At 38.3% G+C, this 16,409-nt stretch overlaps 1 protein-coding gene across 1 annotated transcript in view; it reads right to left on the reverse strand.

The window, feature by feature from the left end:
- foxj3 (forkhead box J3) overlaps positions 1–16,409 on the reverse strand; it is a 229,123-nt gene that overhangs the window by 103,567 nt on the left and 109,147 nt on the right. The window lies entirely within an intron of this gene.

Here is a 16,409-nt window from a genome sequence, read left to right on the forward strand (position 1 = left end):
ACCACAACTGCATTTGGGAGTAACGTGAATAAACATAAATAAAAGATAAACAAAAAATGAACAGCAATCAAAGACCTATCTATAGATTTTATTACACATAAACCCATAGCAATTACTCTGTCATTAGGAGAGCAGCAAAGTCTGATTGTACCACTATATAGACAAAATGCATCTGTTGTGAGATGACTTCTCATTCACAATGCACTGTCTGTTACAATGCAGGATTTGAATAAAAAGCCTTATAAAATATGGATGGCTTGTGCCACTGTTACAGAAACAGGTAAGTTTGTTTGTGCCAGTTTTAACCACTTCTACTTTGCAAGGGTGAGGTGTTTGCTCCAGAGATGAGCTTCCACAGTTACCAAAATAGAAAAGTATGGCCAGGGCTAATGAAGGCCAGAAAAGTGGGCATACCAAACTTTAGACAATGTACATGTAGCAGAGCAATATAAAGCACCATGAACGCAATTAACTGGCTATGACAGTGGTAAATAAAGGTGTCATCTCACAATATGAACCTAGTACATACTGTAAATGATAATTCATTAAAAAACCATGTGATGGCTGAAGTCCATACTGATCTCTAAATCCTAAAGTTTAGAGTTAAAGTCTCATCTAAATATCAACACTACCATTATCTATACTAATAAAAGGCAAAGCCCTCGCTCACTCACTCACTCATCACTAATTCTCCAACTTCCCGTGTAGGTGGAAGGCTGAAATTTGGCAGGCTCATTCCTTACAGCATACTTACCAAAGTTAGGCAGGTTTCATTTCGAATTTCTACGCGTAATGGTCATAACTGGAACCTCTTTTGTCCATATACTGTAACGGAGGAGGCGGAGTCGCGTATCGCGTCATCATGCCTCCTACGTAATCACGTGAACTGAAAACAAGGAACAGCCCAAAAGAGCACTGAAGAAAACATTCATTACACAATTGCGAAGGCACAAGAGCCTGAATGCAGCACGAGTGATCACTTCGATACTGTGGAAACAAAGCACGGTGTAAAACGTAAGTTTAAAATTAAGTTTATAGAACGCTACCGCTGCCGTTTGCAATACCATATTCGCGAGATACAAGTTTAAAGAGAAACGCTCCCGCTGCCGTTTGAAATACCATATTCGCGAGATACAAGTTTAATGAGAAGACACGAGGTATAAACGAGACTTTGGATGACTTTGTAACGGATTAAAAATTGCTGTAGCGATAACTTTTAAGTGCCGGGTCTTAGCTAACATTAAATAAAGCCGTGGACATCGCAACATCACATAAGACAGCGGCTCACGTGAACTGACTGAACGCAGCACGTCGGAAACAAAGCACCGTGTAAACCTAAAGTTTAAATTAAGTTCATAGACCTACAAAAGGTTGCCATTGATTTGAGGCAAGATTGCTTTTCTCCTGTACAACTATATGTTGCATTCTCAAGAGTGTGCTTGCACGGCTTGGTCATATTACAACCGGAGTGCTGAACTGACAACATGGTATACAAACAGAACTATAACAATCGCAATAAACAAACAAAAAAAACAGCGGACAACCGTGGATTAAATAAAAAGGCTGCTTCATTGGCGAAGCAACGAAAAAGGAAGACCTTATATGGCGTTCGTTTATAAAACAGTGGAGAGGCTGTGTGAAGGCAGCTTCACAAAAAAACAGATCCTTAACAAATTGTTATTGGTATATTTTCCCTCAATTTAACAAGGTTTTCTTTTCTTCTTAATAAAAATTTAAAAGCAGTACTTCGCCGGTGCGAAGCGCGGGGATTTGAGCGACTGATGCATACAGACATATTCATGAGTGCAGGTACTTCGGAAACAAAGCACCGTGTAAACCTCAAGTTTAAATTAAGTTCATAGACCTACAAAAGGTTGCCATTGATTTGAGGCAAGATTGCTTTTCTCCTGTACAACTATACGTTGCATTCTTAACAGTAAGCTTGCACGGCTTGGTCATATTACAACCGGAGTGCTGAACTGACAACGTGGTATACAAACAGAACTATAACAATCGTAAAAAAGAAAAAAAAAAGCGAAGAACCCGTGGATTAAATAAAAAGGCTCCTTCCTTGGCGAAGCAAGGAAAAAGGAAGACCTTATATGGCATCTATGTGTGTATATATATATATATATATATATATATATATATATATATATATATGTATGTGTGTATATATATATATATATATATATATATATATATATATATATATATGTATGTGTATGTATGTATGTGTATATATATGTTGATATGTGTATATATATATGTGTGTATATATGTGGATGTGTATGTATATATATATATATATATATATATATATATATATATATATATATATATATATATATATATATATACACACATACACAGTATGTATATATGTATATATATATATATATGTAGATGTGTATATGTAGATATGTATATATATGTATATATATGTTTACATAACCTCTTAAACACACTACTTCTCCGCTGCAAAGCGCGGGTATTTTGCTAGTAATGTTATATAAACCTAAATGCTAAAGCATAATAAACACCAATTAATTTGTAAATATGTGCTTTGACGTGACTAGGTTAATACTACTTGATTTTTTTTCCTTTTTAAAATTTGAATACTTTTATAGTCAGTCTCGTTATGTAACTTGAAGTACTGCCTAAAAATTCAAGCAATCTGGGTTGAACAACACATTGCTTTACATACTAGTTCATTCTGGGGGTGTTTCAAGGGATGTCCAAAATGGATTAAAAAAAAAAAAAAGTCAAACTTTTCTAATGTAGAGTCAATTCCTACTAATATTTTTAAAAAGTCTTTAATATTTTAACTTAATCAAAGAGACTAACAGTACAAGGAAGAGACCCATCATTAATGGGTAGGCACATGCAGGCATATTGTCCCCAACTGCAGTATACAATTAATCTGTTCCAGACCGTACAAACTGTATGCAAATATATATTTTTTTTAAGATTTTTAAGCACAAATATAGTTAATTACACCATAGAATGCACAGTGTAATAGTAAACTAATGTAAAAACATTGAATAACACCGACACAAACACCCAGGCTCCCTGCTCAGCTGCATGCGCAGGCTCACTCTCTCTCAGCAGCACACGAGCCCTCTCTCTCGCTCTCTCTCAGCTGCACGCAAGCCCTCTCTCTCACTCTCTCTCTCATTCAGCAGCAGGTGAGCCCTCTCTCTCTCTCTCTCAGCAGCACATGAGCCCTCTCTCTCTCTCTCTCTCTCTCAGCAGCACGCGAGCCCTCTCTCTCTCTCTCTCAGCAGCACGCGAGCTCTCTCTCTCTCTCTCAGCAGCACGCGAGCTCTCTCTCTCTCTCTCTCAGCAGCACGTGAGCTCTCTCTCTCTCTCTCTCAGCAGCACGCGAGCTCTCTCTCTCAGCAGCATGCGAGCCCTCTCTCTCTCTCTCTCTCAGCAGCACGCAAGCCCTCTCTCTCTCTCTCAGCAGCACGCAAGCCCTCTCTCTCTCTCTGTAACATTAAGGAGTTCACGCTAATAGCATTACAACCCGATCGCTGTAAACACTCTTTTTAAATGAGTTTTAAGCACAGGGGGGAAAAAAGAAACATTTGAACAAATCTGAACTTTATTTAAAAGCCAACCAAGAAAGTAACATTACAGGTCTTCACGCTAATAGCATTACAACCCGATCGCTGTAAACACTCTTTTTAAATTAGTTTTACGCACAGGGGGGAAAAAAGGAACATTTGAACAAATCCGAACTTTATTTAAAAGCCAACCAAGACAGTAACATTGCAGGAGTTCACGCTAATAGCATTACAACCCGATCGCTGTAAACACTCTTTTTAAATGACTTTTAAACACAGGGGAAAAAAAATGAACATTTGAAAAAAGAGAAAAGTAACATTGCAACATTTTCTTCTCACCACTCTTCACTTGCTTAGAAGCCATGGTTAACTGCAAAAGCACACGAAATACTGTAGAGCACAAAGAGTTAACAGGTAAAGCACGCACGTCTGACTGAGAACAATGAACAGGGAGAGGCTGAACACCTGCTTAAATACAGTAATCGGCGCGTACAAACCGGAAGGGAAATGAAATAGACCACAAAGACTTCACAGCGAAAGCACACACACACGTCTGACTGAGAACAATGCAACATGTGCGGAAATCATCGGCGCACACAAACCGAAAGGGAAACTGGCTTGTTCGTATACCGAGTGTGTGGTCGAGAACCGAGGCAAAAGTTTGGCGAACTTTTTGGTCGTAAACCGAGTTGTACGTGTACCGAGACGTTCGTGAACTGAGGTGTGTGTATATATATATATATATATATATATATGTATATATATATATATATATATATATATATATATATATATATACATATATACATACACTGTATATATCACTTTTATACATACAATAGCTATATATATCTCAATGCTGTAAAGTGTAACATTATAATATTTGAAATACAGAATCTGACCATCACAAATTTAAAAACACCTAAAAGACTTGAGTCACCTATATGATTATGACAGGCGAGGCCAAATCGGATTGGAATCTTAACAATTAAAGAAATACACTGGAAATCATAACTGGTCATAATAATCCTAATCCATGTATTTGTTGAAATACAACGTGAATGGGTATATGAAGGTCACAGACAGGCAAGCTAAAAAGGGCTAAATGATTACTGGCTTTGGAAAAAGCTATTTTAGGCTATGTTCAGTATGCATTCTTTTATAAAGAACAGGAGGAGAGAAAGAAAAAAAAATAAAGAAAAAAGTCAAGCTTTATAGCTCTAGGCAAAATAGCCTTTACTTGAGCAGTCAGGACATTTAAATGAAAAGTTTTAATGAAAATAATCCTTCTTTCGGCTGCTCCCGTTAGGGGTTGCCACAGCGGATCATCTTCTTCCATATCTTTCTGTCCTCTGCATCTTGTTCTGTTACACCCATCACCTGCATGTCCTCTCTCACCACATCCATAAACCTTCTCTTAAGCCTTCCTCTTCCCTGGCAGCCAATATATTTTAAAATTAAACAGCAGTTTTCAGTATCACTGATTAATAATAATAATAATAATAATAATAATAATACATTTTATTTATATAGCGCCTTTCCCATGCTCAAGGCACTTACAGCATATAGTAAAGAACGGCAGCATATACAGTATATAGCATTGTACAAACCAGATACATAAACAAAGAAGATTAATACAAACCAGATACATAAACAAAGAAGACAGTGAATTCTGAAAAGAAAAAAAAGAAAAATTGCCCCCAATTTGTACTTGTGTAAAAAAAGAAAAAATCCACAATATTCACAGATATGGTAACAAATCATGTCAACTGAAGGAATTTCTTAATCTTCTATAATAATTAGGGTAACGATATCATGTGAATAACTGAGGGGATAGCATCACCTTAGAAGACCAGTAACAGCAAGATAGTTATTCTGCACCTATGGAATGGACACAGCACATACTGTAACAATGCAAAGCCACTGCCACAAAAGAAAATTAAGAATGTAAAGAAAAACAAGTTCCTTGGAAATAAAAAAAAAAAAAAAAAAAAGTATGGTTATTAAACATCTTTGCAAACACTTAATAAAGATAAGGTTAAGTTTGATTCCTTTAATGTTTTTAGTTATCCTGAATGTTGTCAAACAACTCTGATTTATTTTCATTTCCCCAAATTGCCCTTTTGTTCATGTTCCTGCATGGATCCTATGAGATTATATCATCAATTCCAGAGGGACTACCTACCAGGCAGCCTGCTGACTTAAAATTTCAAAGGCCTCATTAGATACTTTAAACAACGAATACTGATAATCTCTTTAAGGGAGTTTAAAACTTTAATTACCAAAACCATTTGCAAATGCCCCATGAGTACAATGCAGCTAGCTGTGAGTGGGGAAGTGCAATTCAGGATTTCTAATTAATACTGCAAATTTAAACTAACTCCAGCCACACATTCAGAAACAGGAAATGCTTTTCAAAGCATTATGTTATTTGGTGTCTAGAAGGGTCTAACAAAATTTATACTGTTTACCTGCCGAGTTGTACAGCAAAAGCAGCAAATACACAGGCACAGAAATTCAATTCATGGGTTCTGTTAATCAGTTTGAGCCGCTGCTAGCCTCAACACAAGCTTATCTGTGTCTCTCTCTCTCGGTTCTTTTCAAACTGGCAAACTACAGGATATTATTTGCTTACATTTTCCTCCAAAAATAATTAAAAGAACATTTAAGTAATATCTAAGTTAAAACAGTGACTATTACAACCAATTGCTTAACTCTTTCAGGGAGGGTGTCGAAATCCAGGGGTAGAGGTTGGCAATCAGCTGTAAACATCGACAAAACCCCCCATTACATTATAGTTCAGCTCTATTTGTTACCACTATGCTGCTTGCAGTATGTGTTACACTGGTGCCACAGTTTCAGGCATTTGTAGGTGCATACTATGACCGATATCGCCACCGCCAGCTTGACTGCCGCTGGTCGCACAAAGACAGCTGCTTGAAGACTGCTACTGCCAGCTGCTACAGCTGTCACAGTATGCAGCAACAGATGCCTGAAACAGTGGCACCAATGTAATTCATACTGCAAGCAGTGTAATGTGGCCACGCATGCCACTGGCTACTTCCAACGTTACCATACCTTGTAGAACTATGCTGTCTAACAGATATGTGAATTCACATAGTGTAGAGGTTCATGGGATATAAAACACAGGGACATTTGTCATAAATAAATATTTTATATTGATTTATGTGCAAAACCATTGTTTTGTGTGTTTTTAAAAAAAAAAAAGTATTCTGGAAATATTTTGGAAAAATATTCAGCCTTGTTCCAAAATGGAAAAAAAATAAATAGCCCTCAAAGAATAATATAAACACATTTCATAATCCTTCCTAATAACACTCACTAGAAACTAACCTCTACACATAAAATTAAAAATAGTAACATCTACACAAAAGCACTCCTTATGATATTACAATCAGATACATAGTGCTGGTGGAAGATGCTTATAGAATTGTTATTGGCTGTGAGGAATGTAAACAAACATTAACCATTTTCTTTATTAGTTACAAACTATATGTATCCATCTATCCACTACAGACTTACTATATCAAGTTTCAGAATAACAGATTAACCAAGTAGTTAAGAGAAGATCTAAACACTCACATTTTCCTACAGATGTTAATAATAAAATGCACAAATTGTTCTTTACTCAATGACAACAGGTAAAACATTATGATCTCACCACTGTACTTCATAGTTGTGATGAGGAATATTTGGGAAGGGGGGTTCTAGCCTCCTGTAATCCTAAAACTGATTTAGCTACATCAGTAAATGAAAGAGAAGAAAATGATTCAAATATATTAAGATACTGTTTCATCTTTTCCGAATACCAGGCCTGAAACATAGTTTTCATTCCTCTAGGAAATATATGGTAAACTGAGAAGGTTACCAAAAATCATTTTGTAGAACTGTGATGTCCCCATTTCACCACTTTAGTGTTTTTGTCATAGAGAATTTATAAGCACAAACACTAGTCAGCCCAGGAAGGACATGCAGATCATTCATTAGCAGTTACCCAGGTGTTACTTTTGAGATTCAACAATATTATAATAGATGCCTTGCTCTTAGAATTATTTTTCTTGAGAAGAGTGGCTATGGTATTAAATTCCCTTCATTTGTGCCCACTTAAAAGACCAATGACTTCTGGCGGAAAGTCAGAAATTACATTTTAATCCTCTTCAATCACATGGTAACTAGAGCCTAAGGTTCAAATATTCCTATTAAAAATTAGTATTTACCCAAAAGATATTCAAATGTAGAGTAAAAATCCTGGGGTATACAGTACATGAACATTTGTACTATATGTACTGTATATGTAACTATATATTTTATTAATATTTTATTTTTTGTTTATAGTGCATAAGGTGCTAATACTTAAGTGAGTTATCCCTTAAAAGACATGTTTCCAAACAAATGACACTTGAAAACACAACCCATCACAACACAGGGATCACTGCACCTGCAAAGTGCAAAATTAAAGATAAACTGAAGCCAAGCACGATTTGTCATGCAAACATGACACTAAACTAAAATCACTTGTTATTGCTCAAGCACAATTAATGTAGTTATTAATCAATTGTAATTTTTCCAAACTATGCTTCTTTCTGCTCCTAGAAATTAGAAGACAATGTTCTTTACACATCACTCTTTAATATAACTTAACTTGGGGTACAAATTAAACACCTACATGTTATGTTATGATGACCTTTATGCATTCCTCCTAATTATTTTTTGTTTGGCAGGCACCCTTTTTATTATTAATTACTGAGCCAGCGAACAAAAACATTGGTGTGTTTATGAGAAAACTACCAAGATAAAAACAATAAAGAACAAAATATTAAAATAAAGCACAAGAAGAAAAATCTACAGTGAATTCCATCACTACATGAGGGAAAGGAGGGAAAAAAAAAAAAAAACAAGTCTGGTAGACGATTGGATATCCCAGATGTGACTCGATACTTTGCATTCAGCACTGCGAATAGGATCAGATGGTCAAGGAATAACAAATGAAACTAAACTGATTCCCTCTTGTTTCTTCTTTACAGTTAAACAGACACATAACACAAATGAATATTTTCTTTCATTATGCCTTACTGTTTCAGGTAATGTTTATTAGATTAGCAGCTAACTAAACTAAGGACTGGCTGAGGTAACTAAATTGAGAATTGAAGATACTGAAAAGGTGCTTAAAAGATGTTTAAAAATTAGATTTGTTAAAATAACAAAAGGAAAATCTGAATTTTGGCAGTTGTTTTTCATTGTTGTTTGCTAGCAACACTAAGTGCTTAGTAGTTTCACTAATCAAAAAAGTATTACATCTGGGATCTCCAATGAAAAAGTGATTCTTGGTGCACTGGAGAAAAAAAAAAAAAAAAAATCTGTTCTTACAATAGTGACAGATCCATGTGCACAGCTCAGGATAGAAAAACCTGTCTAATAATGTGATCTCAAGGCTTCTGTTTAAGAAGCAAAAGGCTCTCCGTTTTGTTAATGACAAAGACTATTTCAAAACAGCAATGACTGCTCCTGGAAGTAATGTTCAAAAACAGATAGATAATTAGCTGCTGCTACAATGAATCAATGAAACATTTCAAAGAAAGAATTTATTATATGACACCAAAAACATAACACCCTAATTTTAGATTTTGCTGGTTTTAAAATAACATATTTCCAGATGAAATACATTAAAGATATGGAGTTAAGAAATGAAATCACATCTGCTTAATGTTCCCATCAGCAAAGAAGAAAAAGCAAAAATTGGTAAACTGTTAAATTCAATTACAAAAGGAGAAGGGACTGAGTGAGGCAATGGTCTAATAAATTCTGGAAAATAACATGGAGTAAATAGACAGGCTATGCTAATCACTAACTAATATTTGCTCAACAACAAGAACATTTATTTCTATAGCACATTTTCATACAAACAATGTAGCTCAAAGTGCTTTAAATGATGAAGAAAGAGAAAAAAGACAAAATAAATAATTAAAATTAGGGAACACTAATTAACATAGAATAAAAGTAAGGTCCGATGGCCAGGGAGGACAGAAAAAACTCCAGACGGCTGGAGAAAAAAAAACATCTACAGGGGTTCCAGGCCACAAGACCGCCCAGCCCCCTCTAGGCATTCTACCTAACATAAATGACCTCAATCAGTCCTCACTGTATTCTGGGTTCACATGGAAGAATTTGATGATGATGATGGTCACGTGGACTTCTGGCCTTTAATTCATCAATGTAGGGACATCACGGCGCTTTGATTAGGTGGTGGTGGTGGAGATCACCACCACAGAAAAACGGAAAAAGAACAGAAGAGAAAGTAGGGGTTAGTACGGATTTTGCAGCCATCATGAATATGATAATTAATTGAATATACAGAGCATCGGGATTTAACTAAGATGAAGCTACGAGAAAGCCATGTTAAAGTAATGTGTTTTCAGCAGTGTTTTAAAGTGCTCCACTGTATTAGCCTGGCAAATTCCTATTGGCAAACTATTCCAGATTTTAGGTGCATAACAGCAGAAGGCCGCCTCACCACTTCTTTGAAGTACAGTAATCCCTCGCTACATCGCACAGCGTGTATTATGTATTAAATAAAACTCCTCAAATATATTGTGAGCACGGGGGCTGTTCGCACCCCTAGAGGACATGGCCGCTCCTCAAAAAACGCTGAAAGATTACCTTCACAGTGCTCTCTTCTTTGCTGGGCTTACATGTGGCTGCTTTGCAATCGATATGCTTCCCGCATGGTGCTTCGCATACTTAAAAGATCAAACAGCACGTATTGATTTTTAATTGTTTGCTTTCCTCTCTCTCTCGCTCTGACGGAGGGGGTGTGAGCAGAGGGGCTGTTCGCATACTGGCCTAGAGGATACGGACTCTCCTCTAAAAAATGCTGAAAAATGCTTGCTCCCTTCCTTGCAGCTACTTTTTCCGGCGGTGCTTCACATACTTAAAAGCCAAACAGCCCTATTGATTTTTGACTGTTTGCTTTTTTCTCTCTCTCTCTCTGATGTGCACTCCTTTGAAGAGGAAGATATGTTTGCATTCTTTTAATTGTGAGACGGAACTGTCATCTCTGTCTTGTCGTGGAGCACAGTTTAAACTTTTGAAAAAGAGACAAATGTTTGTTTGCAGTGTTTGAATAACATTCCTGTCTCTCTACAACCTCTTGTGTTTCTGTGCAAATCTGTGACCCAAGCATGACAATATAAAAATAACCATATAAACATATGGTTTCTACTTCGCGGATTTTCACCTTTCGCGGGGGGGTCTGGAACGCAAACCCCGCAATGGAGGAGGGTTACTGTATAGCTCTTGGAATTCTAAGTAGACACTCATTTGAAGATCTAAAGTTACGATTTGGAGTATAAGGTGTAAGACATTCCGATACAAAAGATGGAGCGAGATTATTTAAGGCTTTGTAAACCATAACCACTATTTTAAAGTCAATTCTAAATGACACATGTAACCAATGTAGTGACATCAAAACTGGGGTGATGTGCTCAGTTTTCTTTTCCGAGTTAAAATTCTAGCAGCTACATTTTGCACTAGTTGCAATTGATTGATGTATTTTTTTGGTAGTCAGAGGAGTGCGTTACAGTAATCTAGGCGACTTAAAACAAAAGCGTGAACTAATTTTTAGCATCTTGCAATGTTATAAGAGGTCTAACATTTGCTGTGCAGTGGAACCTCGGTTTGCGAGCATAATTTGTTCCAGAAACGTGCTCGTAGTCCAAAGCACTTGTATATCAAAGTGAATTTCCCTATAAGAAATAATGGAAACTCAGATGATTTGTTCCACAACCCAAAACTATTCATATAAAACATGATTAATAAAAAATATAAAGTAAAAATACATAAAACAAATTAACCTGCACTTTTACCTTTGAAAAGAATCATGGCTGGTGTGAGTGAGTTTCTAAACTTTTGTGGGATTGCACCCAACAGGACAACACGCGGAAGAGTGTCCCAAAACAATCGCAGTCCCCCAGCGCTGTAGCAGTTCGCCGTAAAAGCGAATCCGAAAAGATTGCGGACATGCTATAAGCGCCTGCCGTCGATGGGTGATACAAGGAACATGATAAATGCGCAGGGCCCTGCCTGAGTGCTGTGTCTGTTTCAAGCTGAATAAAGCTGGTGTTGCTAAAGTACTGAGACTTAGCTTTGTGTTTTAGTGTGCAAGACGGGGACTCGCATGTCACAGCACACATGCGCATGCGAGCACACACATGCGCGCAAGCGAGCAAGCACACACACATACACACACAGTCACAATGCTAATGCTGTAGTAAACAGTATACGCTCGTATGGATATTTACTATGAGTGAGGCACGCCGACTCAGACGGAGAATAGGAGACGATTGCCCACAATCCCGCAGCGAGAGAGAGAAGAACCATCAGCTCAGTTGTGATCACATGACACTCAGCAGACAAAGAGTATACATACTACTCGTACTGCAAGACCTCGCTCGTTTATCAAGTCAAAATTAATTAAAATTTTTTGCTCGTCTTGCAAAACACTCGTAAACCAAGTTACTCACAAACCGAGGTTCCACTGTATTTCTTAAGTGAAAAAATGCTGTCCTAATAATCTGATTAATATGTGATTTAAATAGTTACCCCTAAATTCTTTACCTCCGTCTTGACTTTTAATCCTAATGCATCAAGTTTATTTCAAATAACCTTATTATATCCATGATTTCCAATCACTAAAATTTGTTTTCTCTCTGTTTAGTTTGAGAAAATTACTACTCATCCATTTAGTAACACAAGTGAGACATTGCATCAGTGAATCAAGAGTGTTGTGGTCGTCAGGCGCTATTGATAAATACAGTTGTGTGTCATCAGCATAGCTGTGGTAGCTCACATTATGCCTTGAGATAATCTGACCTAACGTAAGCATGTAACTCGAAAAGAGCAGCGGACCCAGGATAGAGCCTTGTCACCATATAGAAGATCATGTGTCTCTGAAGTATAATTACCACAACTAACAAAGAAATTTCTACCTGCCAGGTAGGATTCAAACCAATTTAAGACACTGCCAGAGAGGCACACCCATTGACTAAGGTGATTTCTAAGAATATTATGCTCAAACAACAAGCAATTACAAAAGTGTATTTGAAAATCTCTTAAAACATCATCCATCTTAGGAACTGGTCTAAGGCTTATCTTCTTTACTATATTTATGTCAATTTTGTTTGATTACTCTTTCTTATTAATGTTGGATATCTATACTGATATGAACTGGGTAATGTGTTAGGAACGAAATGATGTCACATCGTTAGATGGAAATGAAAATTATCAACCTACAGAGGGCTGAATTCAAAGACACCCAGTAAATCAAAGTGAAAAAATGATGCGGCAGGCTAGTCCATTTTGACGAAATTTCACAGCAGCAACTCAAATTGTACTCAGTAGTTTGTATGGCCCCCATGTGCTTGTATGCATGCCTGAAAACATCAAGAAATGCTTCTACTGAGACGACAGATGGTGTCCTGGGGGATCTCCTCCGAGATCTGGACCAGGGTATCACTGAGCTCCTGGAAAGTCTGAGGTGCAACCTGGCGCCGTCAGATGGACCGAAACATAGTGTCCCAGAGGAGTTCTATTGGATTTTGGTCAGGCAAGTGTGGGGGCCAGTTAATGGTATCAATTCCTTCATCCTCCAGGAACTGCCTGCATACTCTCGCCACATGAGGCCTGGCATTGTCGTGCACCAGGAGGAACACAGGACACACTTCACCAGCATAGGCTCTGACAATAGGTCCAAGGATTTCATCCCGATACTTAATGGCAGTCAAGGTGCAGTTGTCTATCCTGTAGAGGTCTGTGCGTTCCTCCATGGACATGCCTCCCCAGACCATCACTGACCCACCACCAAACGGGTCATGCTAAACGATATTACAGGCAGCATAACGTTCTCCGTGGCTTCTCCAAACCCTTTCACGTCTGTCACATGTGCTCATGGTGAACTCACTCTCATCTGTGAAAAGCACAGAGCACCAGTGGTGGACATGCCAATTCTGGCATTCTATGGCAAATGCATATCGAGCTCCACGGTGCCAGGCAGTGAGCACTGCCCACAAGAGGACGTCGGGCCCTCAGGCCACCCTCATAAAGTCTCTTTCTGATTGTTTGATCAGAGACTTTCACACCAGTGGCCTGGAGGTCATTTTGTAGGGCTCTGACAGTGCTCGTCCTGTTCCTCCTTGCCCAAAAGAGCAGATACTGATCCTGCTGATGGGTTAAGGACCTTCTACAGCCCTGTCCGGCTCTCCTAGAGTAACTACCCATCTCCTGGAATCTCCTCCATGCCCCTCAGACTGTGCTGGGAGACACAGCAAACCTTCTGGCAATGGCACGTATTGATGCGTCATCCTGGAGAAGTTGGACTACCTGTGCAATCTCTAGGGTCCAGGTATCGCCTCATGCTACCAGTAGTGACACTGACCGCAGCCAAATACAAAACTAGTGAAAAAACAGCCAGAAAAGATGAGGAGGGAAAAATGTCAGTGGCCTCCACCTCTTAAACCATTTCTGTTTTGGGGGTTGTCTCATTGTTGCCTCTCTAGTGCACCTGTTAATTTAATTAACACCAAAGCAGCTGAAACTGATTAACCACCCCCTCTGCTACTTAACTGACCAGATCAATATCCCAGAAATTTCATTGACTTGATTAAATATTCGGATTAAAATGTGTTCCTTTAATTTTATTTATACATATATATATATATATATATATATATATATATATATATATATATATATATATATATATATATATATATATATATATATATACACATACACACACACACACACACACACACAGTAGAGTCTCGCTTATCCAACCTTCTGTATTATCAGACGTCCCACCTGCAAAAAAAAAAAAAAAAACAAAAAAAAAACACCACATCAATCGGCAACAAGAACTGCAAGTTGCGAGCATGAGCATAGTCTATTTTTTGCTGCTAAGTTCATTTTTTCAGTTAAATTTTTCTGTTGTTTTGTTGTAAAACATGATTGCAGTGGATTATGTGGCTGGCCCTCTCTGGCGTGCGTGTCTGTGCGTGCATCTTTCTCGTGCACTTGTGTGTGTGTGTGTGCGCGTGCATCTTTCTCGTGCACTTGTGTGTGCGCGTGCATCTGCGCACGTGCATCTCTCTCGTGCACTTGTGTGTGTGCATCTCTCTCTCTCTCGTGTGTGCGTGTCTCTCGTGTGTGTGTGTGTGTGCGTACGTCTCTCGTGTGTGTGTGTGTCTCTCTCTCTCTCTCTGCACAGGGAATGCACAGGAAGAGACTGAACAAGTGCGGAAATCATCGACGTGCACAATCCGAAAGGGAAACTGGCTTGTTCCTATACCGAGTGTGTAGTCGTGCACAGAGGCAAAAGTTTGGCGAACTTTTTGGTCATAACCCGATTTGTACGTGTTCAGAGATGTTCGTGAACTGAGGTTCCACTGTATTAGGCTCGTAATGTGTAAAATAACAAAGTTTGACGTTTAAATGACTTTTTCTTAACACCTCCCATTATCCGACATTTTCGCTTATCCGACGTTCTGCCGGCCTGTTTATGTCGGATAAGCGAGACTCTACTGTATATATATTCAATTCAATTATTCTTTTAATTCTAGACTTCTGATAAAATAAAAAATATAAAAATATATAAAAATATATAAATATATATATATACATACATACATACATACACACACACACACAGTGGGGCAAAAAAGTATTTAGTCAGCCACCAATTGTGCAAGTTCTCCCACTTAAAAAGATGAGAGATGCCTGTAATTTTCATCATAGGTATACCTCAACTATGAGAGACAAAATGAGAAAAAAAAATCCAGAAAATCACTTTGTCTGATTTTTGAAGAATTTATTTGCAGATTATGGTGGTAAAAAAGTATTTGGTCAATAACAAAAGTTCATCTCAATACTTTGTTATATACCCTTTGTTGGCAATGACAGAGGTCAAACGTTTTCTGTAAGTCTTCACAAGGTTTTCACACACTGTTGCTGGTATTTTGGCCCATTCCTCCATGCAGATCTCCTCTAGAGCAGTGAGGTTTTGGGGCTGTCGCTGGGCAACACGGTCTTTCAACTCCCTCCAAAGAATTTCTATGGGGTTGAGATCTGGAGACTGGCTAGGCCACTCCAGGACCTTGAAATGCTTCTGACGAAGCCACTCCTTCGTTACTCGGGCGGTGTGTTTGGGATCATTGTCATTCTGAAAGACCCAGCCATGTTTCATCTTCAATGCCCTTGCTGATGGAAGGAGGTTTTCACTCAAAATCTGACGATACATGGCACCATTCATTCATTCCTTTACACGGATCAGTCGTCCTGGTCCCTTTGCAGAAAAACAGCCCCAAAGCATGATGTTTCCACCCCCATGCTTTATAGTAGGTATGGTGTTCTTTGGATGAAACTCAGCATTCTTTCTCCTCCCAACACGACGAGTACAGTTTTTACCAAAAAGTTCTATTTTGGTTTCATCTGACCATATGACATTCTCCCAGTCCTCTTCTGGATCATTCAAATGCGCTCTAGCAAACTTCAGATGGGCCTGCACATGAACTGGCTTAAGCAGGGGGACACGTCTGGCACTGCAGGATTTGAGTCCCTGGCGGCATAGTGTGTTACTGATGGTAGCCTTTGTTACTTTGGTCCCAGCTCTCTGCAGGTCATTCACTAGGTCCCCCCGTGTGGTTCTGGGACTTTTGCTCACCGTTCTTGTGATCATTTTGACCCCACGGGGTGAGATCTTGCGTGGAGCCCCAGATCGAGGGAGATTATCAGTGGTCTTGTATGTCTTCCATTTTCTAATAATTGCTC

The sequence above is a fragment of the Erpetoichthys calabaricus genome, chromosome 8 (assembly GCF_900747795.2).
Source record: "Erpetoichthys calabaricus chromosome 8, fErpCal1.3, whole genome shotgun sequence".
Lineage (NCBI taxonomy): Eukaryota > Metazoa > Chordata > Cladistia > Polypteriformes > Polypteridae > Erpetoichthys > Erpetoichthys calabaricus.